Source organism: Crinia signifera, chromosome 6, assembly GCF_055691185.1.
Source record: "Crinia signifera chromosome 6, ASM5569118v1, whole genome shotgun sequence".
Lineage (NCBI taxonomy): Eukaryota > Metazoa > Chordata > Amphibia > Anura > Myobatrachidae > Crinia > Crinia signifera.
The window spans coordinates 286,342,407-286,356,593 of record NC_139222.1 but is presented as its reverse complement, the minus strand read 5'-3'; the positions used below and the strand labels follow the sequence as shown (position 1 = coordinate 286,356,593).

Here is a 14,187-nt window from a genome sequence, read left to right as displayed (position 1 = left end):
ATGAGTAGAATTCTCCGGGGCCTCTTCCTGTCTCATCCCGAGTATTTATCAGCCTGCAATGTGCACAATGTGGAAATAGTCCTGGAGGTTGCGTGACACATTGCACGCTTATCTTAAAGGAATAATATCACATTCCTCCCAACTGTCCTGATTTTTGGGGGACAGGCACGTTTTTTGGGGAACTGTCCCACGTCTCACCCACGGGCAGCAGTGCCCCACGCTGGGGGGGGGGGGGAGCGCAGTTGTCACACTTCCTTGTCATTGGCTGCTTAGCAGAGCAGCTGTGTTTATACAGCATTGGTACTGTATGCCACGCCCCCCTTTTGTGGAGACAACGCCCCTTTTTTTGGAACACACGACGGTGTCGCATGCCCCCAAAACAGCAAATATGTGTCATACTCCACATGCATCTCCGATACTGGTTTGAGGAATGCGATGCTGCCATATTTTCCAACATCCGGAACGTCTAGAGTTCCGGAAATTGCTGCCTGAAGATGCCGGTGGCGGCCAGTGCCACACATGACAGCCGGTGGAGGGCTCAGCGTGACCGCGCATGTGATGTGCCGCAGCTCCGGCAGCAGAGCACAATACAGATCACATTGGAAATTGCAATTTTTGATAATGAATTGATTGAAACGCAGGAACTTTGCATTGAATGATTTTCCGTTGGATCAGCCCAATTCCTGTTTTGTAGACGTGTATTGTTTAGTCGCATATGTGCATTACTGCGGCGATAGTAACAGCAACGAGGCTTGTTTGGCTATTTATCAAGCGTACCTCTTCGGCTATGACCGAACAAAAATAATTTCCGAAATGCAGCGGAGAACGTTCGGATTCATTTCCAAGAAAATCCCTGTAATGCCAGTCTCTGACACACCTCTCACATGGGGCCTGATTTAGGTTGGCTTGCTAGGTTCTGTTCGCCAAAGACTGGGGCATGTGCTGATGTCATGTGACGTCAGCCTCCCGCCCCAAGCAGGCATAGCCACGCCTGCTTCTACAGGGTAACGCAGGGGAAATGCACTGCTGTCGCCCCCCTGCAGGCACCCGGCCCTCCCTTCCCGCAGCAAACTCGCCAAAGCCGTTCGCTGCCAGGTCTGCACATGCGCAGAAATGCGTAATCCGCCGGTCATATGGGCTGGGGCCGAATTTGTACAGTAAAGAGCAATCCTGAATCGGCCCCATAATGCAGCGTTTGTCCCGTCCTGTGAGGAAGAGGTTAATGGAGTTTCATATAAAACAACTCTGAACATAAAGCAGTTTTATAGCCGTCAGATTGTGAGCACGCTGTCTCCAGATGTGTTTTATCTACAGGAGAATCTCCTGCAGCGACTGAAGTGGCTGCGATGTATCGCGTCATCGCTGGGAGCGGATTCTTGGCACTGTCATATCTGCGCTGGTGCGATGCCCGCAGCAATCTCACCCGTCTCATGTTCCCGTTCTTTGTGATCAGTGAGAACCTCCGCCGTCTCGGTTCTTTCATGCGGACTTATACAGAGGACGGCGCCGGCTGTGCAGCGGGTCGGCGAATGAAAGCAGAAGACAGGACGTATTAGGCAGATATCTCGGGGGTTACCCTGTTACCTGCGACCAGGAGACTGTAGTCGGTGGGTGGGCACGGTATCAAAGTGCGGTTTATGGGGCCAATCAGTCTCTGGCACAAAACGACATCATTTATTAATCATGCAAAAAATTCAGCTCCCGATTTAACCCCCTGTGGTGCATGGAAATCTGACATTTATCTGTAATACAATGATTATAGGGGGTGCATCTGTGTGCGAAACATTCTACGACCTGGATTCATTTCTATGTTGTATACAGTGGTGGAATGGAACGGGTTGCCTATACAATATTATACTATACCGATACCACCCCAATCATCCAGACTTGGGGTGGTCCAGCATCTCCAGAAGCGCCAGGCACACCCCCAGAGGGATGGAAACAGGAGTATAATGCAAGGCCACACCTTCTATGGGGCCAGACGAACTAAGCTTCAAAACTGATAAAAAGGAGAGTGATAGAGCCAGCCAATAATACACAGCCCCCCTCCCCCCCCATAATAAGGCTGTGCATTATACACAGCCCCCCTCCTCCCCCCATCTGGCTGTGCATTATACACAGCCCCCCTCCTCCCCCCATACTAAGGCTGTGCATTATACACAGCCCCCCTCCCCCCCATAATAAGGCTGTGCATTATACACAGCCCCCCTCCTACCCCCATCTGGCTGTGCATTATACACAGCCCCCCTCCTCCCCCCATACTAAGGCTGTGCATTATACACAGCCCCCCTCCTCCCCCCATAACTAAGGCTGTGCATTATACACAGCCCTCCTCCTCCCCCCATCTGGCTGTGCATTATACACAGCCCCCCTCCTCCCCCCATACTAAGGCTGCGCATTATACACAGCCCCCTCCTCCCACCATAATAAGGCTGTGCATTATACACAGCCCCCCCTCCTCACCCCATATACACAGTACTCCCCCAAAATTACACCCACTGCACACTCACACTTTTCTATAGCCACCCAGGCAGTCTGGTGGGCGGGGCATCATAGAGCTGGCAGAGGAGCTGCAGCAGGGAGAGCAGCAGGGCTGCTCAGCTGTACGGAGAGTCAGTCTGGTGGGCGGGGCATCATGGAGCTGGCAGAGGAGCTGTAGCAGGGAGAGCAGGGCTGCTGTGCGGAGAGAGTCAGTCTGGTGGGCGGGGCATCATAGAGCTGACAGAGGAGCTGCAGCAGGGAGAGCAGGGCTGCTGTACGGAGAGAGTCAGTCTGGTGGGCGGGGCTTCATAGAGCTGGCAGAGGAGCTGTAGCAGGGAGAGCAGGGCCGCTGTACGGAGAGAGTCCATCTGGTGGGCGGGGCCATCCTCAGGGAAGCCCTGGCTGCCGATAGCTGAGCAGCTGCCGCACCAGCCTCCACTCACACTGCCTCCCTGATGGCGTGCAGAGCAAGTCGGCCACTTCCTACCCACAACCCCACTGTGGCCGGCGCTGGCTGATGACGTCTCGCACACCTGCCCTTCCTGTATTTCTCTGGGGGGGGGGGATCCCTGGAAACCGGGAGGGCTGCCAATGTATGCGGAGCAGTGGGAGGATGATGTCAAAAGCAGGAGCCAGTAGGCAAAGACTGATATTATCAGGCAGGCACCGGTTTTATCTCTGGGCTTATTTTATTATTACAGTATACTGGCACCTGTACAGTTAGGACTTAATAATGAATATGTTAAAATGATGGGGGGAGGAATGTTGGTCCTGGGGGTGGCCTGACCCCTAAATCCCCCCTGCTGGGCACAGCAGGAGGGGGAGAGCCGCAGAGACCCGCTCACCCTACCTCTCCGGCTGCTTCGCAAAGAGCTGCCCTTTGCGATTAGTACGTACAGTGGGCGAGATTCACTAATAACCCCCGGTGCACATCGCCGGCATTCGCATAGTTAATAATCGCATATTCGGTAACATATGCGATTATTACCGCAAAAGCGATGCCCGGCGATGTGCAGCGGGTCCCCCCCTCCCTGCCGGAACCCTTACACGGCTGTAAGGGCTCCGGTTCCTCCTCCCTGCACTCAGAAGTGGTGCAGGCAGGAGGAGGTCACTGGTCCGGGCAGCACAGCAGGAGGCAATCTATGCTAGACAATACACTGGGAGATTCTGGCTAACCTATCTAGTCAATATCTCCTGTCAATACCTCATCATGTGTACACCCCTTTACTCTCTCTGCACATGTTACATCTGCCCCACCTTCACTGCAGCATGGTTTTGCCCATTGGTTTTTGCAAACCAACCTGAATCACCCCCTAAGTGCTTCCACTTTGTGCATTTTAGGAAACCACTAAAATCAATTTAACTCCATCATTATCCCAAAAGTTTAGGGGATGAGTGACCAAAACCATGCCGAAATATGGTCAACATGTAATAGGTAAACACTGCAAAGTACGAAAGATTGACACAAGCAAAATGTCAACATGGTTGACGCAAGGTTTTTTTTTCTTACATCCTTTTGTATGTTTATCCACATGACCAAATCCAATCTGCGCCACTGGGGGGGACACACGGGAGTCTCCATCAGATGGCGCTCCTGTCCGCCAGTCTGCACCAGCTCAGGAGATCTGGCGATTCTAAAGGCTGGCTGGAAGGCGCTCCATCTGTACATGTGCCACAACAGGGGTGGGTCAGTAGGGAACTGGGAACAGGGGGAGACAGGACGGTGTGAAGTTACATAGTAGGTAAGGCTGAAAAAGACTTGCGTCCATCTAGTTCAACCTGGTATAGATATCCATTGCTGATTTGGTAGGTTCTGGTATTTTACAGACAGATTATATTTCTTATTTGTACCCATGGATGTTTTTAAGTGGATAAGGTCACATGGTAGAGACAGGACGGTGTGGAGTGGATAAGGTCACACGGTAGAGACAGGACGGTGTAGAGTGGATAAGGTCACACGGTAGAGACAGGACGGTATGGAGTGGATAAAGTCACAGGGTAGAGACAGGACGGTGTGGTGTGAATACGGTCACAAGGTAGAGACAGGACGGTGTGGAGTGGATAAGGTCACACGGTAGAGACAGGACGGTGTAGAGTGGATAAGGTCACACGGTAGAGACAGGACGGTATGGAGTGGATAAGGTCACACGGTAGAGACAGGACGGTATGGAGTGGATAAGGTCACATGGTAGAGACAGGACGGTGTAGAGTGGATAAGGTCACACGGTAGAGACAGGACGGTATGGAGTGGATAAAGTCACAGGGTAGAGACAGGACGGTATGGAGTGGATAAGTTCACACGGTAGAGACAGGACGGTGTGGAGTGAATAAGGTCACACAGTAGAGACAGGACGGTGTGGAGTGAATAAGGTCACGCGGTAGAGACAGGACGGCGTGTAGTGGATAAGGTCACACGGTAGAGACAGGACGGTGTAGAGTGGATAAGGTCACACGGTAGAGACAGGACGGTGTAGAGTGGATAAGGTCACACGGTAGAGACAGGACCGTATGGAGTGGATAAGGTCACACGGTAGAGACAGGACGGTGTAGAGTGGATAAGGTCACACGGTAGAGACAGGACGGTATGGAGTGGATAAAGTCACAGGGTAGAGACAGGACGGTATGGAGTGGATAAGGTCACACGGTAGAGACAGGACGGTGTGGAGTGAATAAGGTCACACAGTAGAGACAGGACGGTGTGGAGTGAATAAGGTCACGCGGTAGAGACAGTACGGCGTGGAGTGGATAAGGTCACACGGTAGAGACAGGACGGTGTAGAGTGGATAAGGTCACACGGTAGAGACAGGATGGTGTGGAGTGGATAAGGTCACACGGTAAAGACAAAACGGTGTGGAGTGGATAAGGTCACATGGTAGAGACAGGACGGTGTGGAGTGGATAAGGTCACACAGTAGAGACAGGATGGTATGGAGTGGATAAGGTCACACGGTAGAGACAGGATGGTGTGGAGTGGATAAGGTCACACGGTAAAGACAGGACGGTGTGGAGTGGATAAAGTCACAGGGTAGAGACAGGACGGTGTGGAGTGGATAAGGTCACATGGTAGAGACAGGACGGTGTGGAGTGGATAAGGTCACACGGTAGAGACAGGACAGTGTGGAGTGAATAAGGTCACATGGTAGAGACAGGACGGTGTGGAGTGAATAAGGTCACGCGGTAGAGACAGGACGGCGTGGAGTGGATAAGGTCACACGGTAGAGACAGGACGGTGTAGAGTGGATAAGGTCACACGGTAGAGACAGGATGGTGTAGAGTGGATAAGGTCACACGGTAGAGACAGGATGGTGTGGAGTGGATAAGGTCACACGGTAAAGACAGGACGGTGTGGAGTGGATAAGGTCACATGGTAGAGACAGGACGGTGTGGAGTGGATAAGGTCACACAGTAGAGACAGGATGGTGTGGAGTGGATAAGGTCACACGGTAAAGACAGGACGGTGTGGAGTGGATAAGGTCACATGGTAGAGACAGGACGGTGTGGAATGGATAAGGTCACACGGTAGAGACAGGACGGTGTGGAGTGGATAAGGTCACACAGTAGAGACAGGACGGTAAGGAGTGGATAAGGTCACACGGTAGAGACAGGACGGTGTGGATAAGGTTACACGGTAGTGACAGGACGGTGTGGAGTGAATAAGGTCACATGGTAGAGACAGGACGGTGTGGAGTGAATAAGGTCACACGGTAGAGACAGGGCAGTGTGGAGTGCATAAGGTCACACGGTAGAGACAGGACAGTGTGGAGTGGATAAGGTTACATGGTAGACAGGACGGTGTGGATAAGGTTACACGGTAGAGACAGGACGGTGTGGAGTGAATAAGGTCACATGGTGGAGACAGGACGGTGTGGAGTGAATAAGGTCACATGGTAGAGACAGGGCAGTGTGGAGTGGATAAGGTCACACAGTAGAGACAGGATGGTATGGAGTGGATAAGGTCACACGGTAGAGACAGGATGGTGTGGAGTGGATAAGGTCACACAGTAAAGACAGGACGGTGTGGAGTGGATAAAGTCACAGGGTAGAGACAGGACGGTGTGGAGTGGATAAGGTCACATGGTAGAGACAGGACGGTGTGGAGTGGATAAGGTCACACGGTAGAGACAGGACAGTGTGGAGTGAATAAGGTCACATGGTAGAGACAGGACGGTGTGGAGTGAATAAGGTCACACAGTAGAGACAGGACGGTGTGGAGTGAATAAGGTCACGCGGTAGAGACAGGACGGCGTGGAGTGGATAAGGTCACACGGTAGAGACAGGACGGTGTAGAGTGGATAAGGTCACACGGTAGAGACAGGATGGTGTGGAGTGGATAAGGTCACACGGTAAAGACAGGACGGTGTGGAGTGGATAAGGTCACATGGTAGAGACAGGACGGTGTGGAGTGGATAAGGTCACACAGTAGAGACAGGATGGTATGGAGTGGATAAGGTCACACGGTAGAGACAGGATGGTGTGGAGTGGATAAGGTCACACGGTAAAGACAGGACGGTGTGGAGTGGATAAGGTCACATGGTAGAGACAGGACGGTGTGGAATGGATAAGGTCACACGGTAGAGACAGGACGGTGTGGAGTGGATAAGGTCACACAGTAGAGACAGGACGGTGTGGAGTGGATAAGGTCACACGGTAGAGACAGGACGTGTGGAGTGGATAAGGTCACATGGTAGAGACAGGACGGTGTGGATAAGGTTACACGGTAGAGACAGGACGGGTTGGAGTGAATAAGGTCACATGGTAGAGACAGGACGGTGTGGAGTGAATAAGGTCACACGGTAGAGACAGGGCAGTGTGGAGTGCATAAGGTCACACGGTAGAGACAGGACAGTGTGGAGTGGATAAGGTTACATGGTAGACAGGACGGTGTGGATAAGGTTACACGGTAGAGACAGGACGGTGTGGAGTGAATAAGGTCACATGGTGAAGACAGGACGGTGTGGAGTGAATAAGGTCACATGGTAGAGACAGGGCAGTGTGGAGTGCATAAGGTCACACGGTAGAGACAGGACAGTGTGGAGTGGATAAGGTTACATGGTAGACAGGACGGTGTGGATAAGGTTACACGGTAGAGACAGGACGGTGTGGAGTGAATAAGGTCACACGGTAGAGACAGGACGGTGTGGAGTGAATAAGGTCACACGGTAGAGAAAGGACAGTGTGGAGTGCATAAGGTCACACGGTAGAGACAGGACGGTGTGGAGTGGATAAGGTCAGACGGTAGAGACAGGACAGTGTAGAGTGGATAAGGTCACACGGTAGAGACAGGACGGTGTGGAGTGAATAAGGTCACACGGTAGAGACAGGACGGTGTGGAGTGAATAAGGTCACACGGTAGAGACAGGACGGTGTGGTGTGAATACGGTCACACGGTAGACAGGACGGTGTGGAGTGGATGAGGTCACATGGTAGAGACAGGACGGTGTGGATAAGGTCACACGGTAGAGACAGGATGGTGTGGAGTGAATAAGGTCACAGGGTAGAGAGAGGACGGTGCGGAGTGAATACGGTCACACGGTAGACAGGACGGTGTGGAGTGGATGAGGTCACATGGTAGAGACAGGATGGTGTGGAGTGAATAAGGTCACAGGGTAGAGAGAGGACGGTGTGGAGTGAATACGGTCACACTGTAGAGACAGGACGGTGTGGAGTGGATGAGGTCACACGGTAGAGAAAGGACAGTGTGGAGTGCATAAGGTCACACGGTAGAGACAGGACGGTGTGGAGTGGATAAGGTCAGACGGTAGAGACAGGACAGTGTAGAGTGGATAAGGTCACACGGTAGAGACAGGACGGTGTGGAGTGAATAAGGTCACACGGTAGAGACAGGACGGTGTGGAGTGAATAAGGTCACACGGTAGAGACAGGACGGTGTGGTGTGAATACGGTCACACGGTAGACAGGACGGTGTGGAGTGGATGAGGTCACATGGTAGAGACAGGACGGTGTGGATAAGGTCACACGGTAGAGACAGGATGGTGTGGAGTGAATACGGTCACACGGTAGAAAGGACGGTGTGGAGTGGATGAGGTCACATGGTAGAGACAGGATGGTGTGGAGTGAATAAGGTCACAGGGTAGAGAGAGGACGGTGTGGAGTGAATACGGTCACACTGTAGAGACAGGATGGTGTGGAGTGGATGAGGTCACACGGTAGAGACAGGACGGTGTGGAGTGGATGAGGTCACATGGTAGAGACAGGACGGTGTGGATAAGGTCACATGGTAGAGACAGGACGGTGTGGAGTGGATGAGGTCACACGGTAGACAGGACGGTGTGGAGTGGATGAGGTCACATGGTAGAGACAGGACGGTGTGGATAAGGTCACATGGTAGAGACAGGACGGTGTGGAGTGGATGAGGTCACACGGTAGTGACAGGACGATGTGGAGTGGATAAGGTCACATGGTAGTGACAGGACGATGTGGAGTGGATAAGGTCACGTTGAGACAGGACAGGCTTAGTTCGACACTTGGAATAGGTCGACATGGCTACGGTCAACAGGGTTGGAAGGTCGACACAATTATTCGGTTGACATTTGGAAGGCCAATAACAGTAATTAACAGAGTAATGACTCCCACTAATTGTGCTGACAGTGTGTAGACTGCACCTCGCACCCACATGTTGCTGTCGGGTGACCTCGGTACAGATATGACCACGTGTCTGATACATTGTGCCACATTGTCAGGGTCGCTACTGCTGATATTTATTTACCGTTCTCTGTGTCCTGCACCCACATGTTTCTGTATGGAGGCCTTGGCCGTCTCACTGTCAGGATCGCTGCTGCTGCTGCTGCTGATACTTACTCCCCGTTCTCTGTGTCCCGCACCCACATGTTTCTGTATGGAGGCCTTGGCCGTCTCACTGTCAGGATCGCTACTGCTGCTGCTGCTGATACTTACTCCCCGTTCTCTGTGTCCCGCACCCACATGTTTCTGTATGGAGGCCTCAGCCGTCTCACTGTCAGGATCGCTACTGCTGCTGCTGCTGATACTTACTCCCCGTTCTCTGTGTCCCGCACCCACATGTTGCTGTATGGAGGCCTCGGCCGTCTCACTGTCAGGATCGCTACTGCTGCTGCTGCTGATACTTACTCCCCGTTCTCTGTGTCCTGCACCCACATGTTTCTGTATGGAGGCCTTGGCCGTCTCACTGTCAGGATCGCTGCTGCTGCTGCTGCTGATACTTACTCCCCGTTCTCTGTGTCCCGCACCCACATGTTGCTGTATGGAGGCCTCGGCCGTCTCACTGTCAGGATCGCTGCTGCTACTGCTGCTGATACTTATTCCCCGTTCTCTGTGTCCTGCACCCACATGTTGCTGTATGGAGGCCTCGGCCGTCTCACTGTCAGGATGGCTACTGCTACTGCTGCTGATACTTACTCCCCGTTCTCTGTGTCCTGCACCCACATGTTGCTGTATGGAGGCCTCAGCCGTCTCACTGTCAGGATCGCTACTGCTACTGCTGCTGATACTTACTCCCCGTTCTCTGTGTCCTGCACACATATGTTTCTGTATGGAGGCCTCAGCCGTCTCACTGTCAGGATGGCTACTGCTACTGCTGCTGATACTTACTCCCCGTTCTCTGTGTCCTGCACCCACATGTTTCTGTATGGAGGCCTTGGCCGTCTCACTGTCAGGATCGCTACTGCTACTGCTGCTGATACTTATTCCCCGTTCTCTGTGTCCTGCACCCACATGTTGCTGTATGGAGGCCTCAGCCGTCTCACTGTCAGGATCGCTACTGCTGCTGCTGCTGATACTTACTCCCCGTTCTATGTGTCCTGCACCCACATGTCTCTGTATGGTGGCCTCGGCCGTCTCACTGTCAGGATCGCTACTGCTACTGCTGCTGATACTTACTCCCCGTTCTCTGTGTCCTGCACCCACATGTTTCTGTATGGTGGCCTCGGCCGTCTCACTGTCAGGATCGCTACTGCTACTGCTGCTGATACTTACTCCCCGTTCTCTGTGTCCTGCACCCACATGTTGCTGTATGGAGGCCTCGGCCGTCTCATTGTCAGGATCGCTACTGCTACTGCTGCTGATACTTACTCCCCGTTCTCTGTGTCCTGCACACATATGTTTCTGTATGGAGGCCTCAGCCGTCTCATTGTCAGGATCGCTACTGCTACTGCTGCTGATACTTATTCCCCGTTCTCTGTGTCCTGCACCCACATGTTGCTGTATGGAGGCCTTGGCCGTCTCACTGTCAGGATCGCTACTGCTACTGCTGCTGATACTTACTCCCCGTTCTCTGTGTCCTGCACCCACATGTTGCTGTATGGAGGCCTCAGCCGTCTCACTGTCAGGATCGCTACTGCTACTGCTGCTGATACTTACTCCCCGTTCTCTGTGTCCTGCACACATATGTTGCTGTATGGAGGCCTCAGCCGTCTCACTGTCAGGATCGCTACTGCTACTGCTGCTGATACTTACTCCCCGTTCTCTGTGTCCTGCACACATATGTTGCTGTATGGAGGCCTCGGCCGTCTCACTGTCAGGATCGCTACTGCTACTGCTGCTGATACTTACTCCCCGTTCTCTGTGTCCCGCACCCACATGTTGCTGTATGGAGGCCTTGGCCGTCTCACTGTCAGGATCGCTACTGCTACTGCTGCTGACACTCCCCGTTCTCTGTGTCCTGCACCCACATGTTGCTGTATGGAGGCCTTGCCCGTCTCACTGTCAGGATCGCTACTGCTGCTGATACTTACTCCCCGTTCTCTGTATCCTGCACCCACATGTTGCTGTATGGAGGCCTTGCCCGTCTCACTGTCAGGATCGCTACTGCTACTGCTGCTGATACTTACTCCCCGTTCTCTGTATCCTGCACCCACATGTTTCTGTATGGTGGCCTCGGCCGTCTCACTGTCAAGATCACTGCTACTGCTACTGCTGCTGATACTTACTCCCCGTTCTCTGTGTCCTGCACACATATGTTGCTGTATGGAGGCCTCGGCCGTCTCACTGTCAGGATCGCTACTGCTACTGCTGCTGATACTTACTCCCCGTTCTCTGTGTCCCGCACCCACATGTTGCTGTATGGAGGCCTTGGCCGTCTCACTGTCAGGATCGCTACTGCTACTGCTGCTGACACTCCCCGTTCTCTGTGTCCTGCACCCACATGTTGCTGTATGGAGGCCTTGCCCGTCTCACTGTCAGGATCGCTACTGCTACTGCTGCTGATACTTACTCCTCGTTCTCTGTATCCTGCACCCACATGTTTCTGTATGGTGGCCTCGGCCGTCTCACTGTCAAGATCACTGCTACTGCTACTGCTGCTGATACTTACTCCCCGTTCTCTGTGTCCTGCACCCACATGTTGCTGTATGGAGGCCTTGCCCGTCTCACTGTCAGGATCGCTACTGCTACTGCTGCTGATACTTACTCCCCGTTCTCTGTGTCCTGCACCCACATGTTTCTGTATGGAGGCCTCGGCCGTCTCACTGTCAGGATCGCTACTGCTACTGCTGCTGATACTTACTCCCCGTTCTCTGTGTCCTGCACCCACATGTTGCTGTATGGTGTCCTCGGCCGTCTCACTGTCAGGATCGCTACTGCTACTGCTGCTGATACTTACTCCCCGTTCTCTGTGTCCTGCACCCACATGTTGCTGTATGGAGGCCTCGGCCGTCTCACTGTCAGGATCGCTACTGCTACTGCTGCTGATACTTACTCCCCGTTCTCTGTGTCCTGCACCCACATGTTTCTGTATGGAGGCCTCAGCCGTCTCACTGTCAGGATCGCTACTGCTGCTGCTGCTGATACTTATTCCCCGTTCTCTGTGTCCTGCACCCACATGTTGCTGTATGGTGGCCTCGGCCGTCTCACTGTCAGGATCACTGCTACTGCTGCTGATACTTACTCCCCGTTCTCTGTGTCCTGCACCCACATGTTGCTGTATGGAGGCCTTGGCCGTCTCACTGTCAGGATCGCTACTGCTACTGCTGCTGATACTTACTCCCCGTTCTCTGTGTCCTGCACCCACATGTTTCTGTATGGAGGCCTCAGCCGTCTCACTGTCAGGATCGCTACTGCTGCTGCTGATACTTACTCCCCGTTCTCTGTGTCCTGCACACATATGTTTCTGTATGGAGGCCTCAGCCGTCTCATTGTCAGGATCGCTACTGCTACTGCTGCTGATATTTATTCCCCGTTCTCTGTGTCCTGCACCCACATGTTGCTGTATGGAGGCCTCGGCCGTCTCACTGTCAGGATCGCTACTGCTACTGCTGCTGATACTTATTCCCCGTTCTCTGTGTCCTGCACCCACATGTTGCTGTATGGAGGCCTCAGCCGTCTCATTGTCAGGATCGCTACTGCTACTGCTGCTGATACTTACTCCCCGTTCTCTGTGTCCCGCACCCACATGTTTCTGTATGGAGGCCTCGGCCATCTCATTGTCAGGATCGCTACTGCTACTGCTGCTGATACTTATTCCCCGTTCTCTGTGTCCTGCACCCACATGTTGCTGTATGGAGGCCTTGGCCGTCTCACTGTCAGGATCGCTACTGCTACTGCTGCTGATACTTACTCCCCGTTCTCTGTGTCCTGCACCCACATGTTGCTGTATGGAGGCCTCGGCCGTCTCACTGTCAGGATCACTGCTACTGCTACTGCTGCTGATACTTACTCCCCGTTCTCTGTGTCCTGCACCCACATGTTTCTGTATGGAGGCCTTGGCCGTCTCACTGTCAGGATCGCTACTGCTACTGCTGCTGATACTTATTCCCCGTTCTCTGTGTCCTGCACCCACATGTTTCTGTATGGAGGCCTCAGCCGTCTCACTGTCAGGATCGCTGCTGCTACTGCTGATACTTACTCCCCGTTCTCTGTGTCCTGCACCCACATGTTGCTGTATGGAGGCCTCGGCCGTCTCACTGTCAGGATCGCTACTGCTACTGCTGCTGATACTTACTCCCTGTTCTCTGTGTCCTGCACCCACATGTTTCTGTATGGAGGCCTCAGCCGTCTCACTGTCAGGATCGCTACTGCTGCTGATACTTACTCCCCGTTCTCTGTGTCCTGCACCCACATGTTGCTGTATGGAGGCCTCAGCCGTCTCACTGTCAGGATCGCTACTGCTGCTGCTGCTGATACTTACTCCCCGTTCTCTGTGTCCTGCACCCACATGTTGCTGTATGGAGGCCTTGGCCGTCTCACTGTCAGGATCACTACTGCTACTGCTGCTGATATTTATTCCCCGTTCTCTGTGTCCTGCACCCACATGTTTCTGTATGGTGGCCTCGGCCGTCTCACTGTCAGGATCGCTACTGCTACTGCTGCTGATACTTACTCCCTGTTCTCTGTGTCCTGCACCCACATGTTGCTGTATGGTGGCCTCAGCCGTCTCACTGTCAGGATCACTGCTACTGCTGCTGATACTTACTCCCCGTTCTATGTGTCCTGCACCCACATGTTTCTGTATGGTGGCCTCGGCCGTCTCACTGTCAGGATCGCTACTGCTACTGCTGCTGATACTTATTCCCCGTTCTCTGTGTCCTGCACCCACATGTTTCTGTATGGTGGCCTCGGCCGTCTCACTGTCAGGATCGCTACTGCTACTGCTGCTGATACTTACTCCCCGTTCTCTGTATCCTGCACCCACATGTTGCTGTATGGAGGCCTCAGCCGTCTCATTGTCAGGATCGCTACTGCTACTGCTGCTGATACTTACTCCCCGTTCTCTGTG

At 53.1% G+C, this 14,187-nt stretch overlaps 1 protein-coding gene and 1 long non-coding RNA gene across 2 annotated transcripts in view; one reads left to right on the top strand and one right to left on the bottom strand.

The window, feature by feature from the left end:
* The window catches only part of SORCS3 (sortilin related VPS10 domain containing receptor 3), a 519,093-nt gene that overhangs the window by 201,750 nt on the left and 303,156 nt on the right, over positions 1-14,187 (top strand). The gene's annotated exons all lie outside the window — the stretch shown is intronic.
* Positions 1-14,187, bottom strand: part of LOC146009457 (uncharacterized) — a 73,472-nt gene that overhangs the window by 56,754 nt on the left and 2,531 nt on the right. The gene's annotated exons all lie outside the window — the stretch shown is intronic.